This window comes from Egretta garzetta, unplaced genomic scaffold (assembly GCF_000687185.1).
Source record: "Egretta garzetta isolate BGI_Z169 unplaced genomic scaffold, ASM68718v1 scaffold79, whole genome shotgun sequence".
Classification (NCBI taxonomy): domain Eukaryota; kingdom Metazoa; phylum Chordata; class Aves; order Pelecaniformes; family Ardeidae; genus Egretta; species Egretta garzetta.
The window spans coordinates 3,345,246-3,345,707 of NW_009260791.1; positions in this window are offsets into that span (position 1 = coordinate 3,345,246).

Consider the following 462-nt stretch of genomic DNA (forward strand, 5'->3'; position numbering starts at 1 on the left):
ATGGAAATTATGATGGTGTGCATTATCTACGAAGAAAATAAATCACTTGCCTAAGATTAAGGTTGCTATGACAGAGAAGTTATCGCAGCTCCTGGTCAAAAATACTATTTATGAAGCTTTTAGTTTATTTCATTTTGGTTAGGGAGAAATGTCATGAATCCTGAGTGGTGCGGTAAGGGATGCCGCTGCGTTTTATTAATGGTGTGAAATGCGTATCCACCAGAGATGCCCTCACCTTCCCTTGTGGATGAAAAGCTGGACATGAGCCGGCAATGTGCGCTGGCGGCCCAGAAGGCCAACCGTACTCTGGGCTGCATCAAAAGAAGCATGGCCAGCAGGTCGAGGGAGGTGATTCTGCCCCTCTACTCTGCTCTGGTGAGGCCTCACCTGGAGTACTGCGTCCAGCTCTGGAGCCCTCAACACAAGAAGGACATGGAAGTGTTGGAGCGGGTCCAGAGGAGG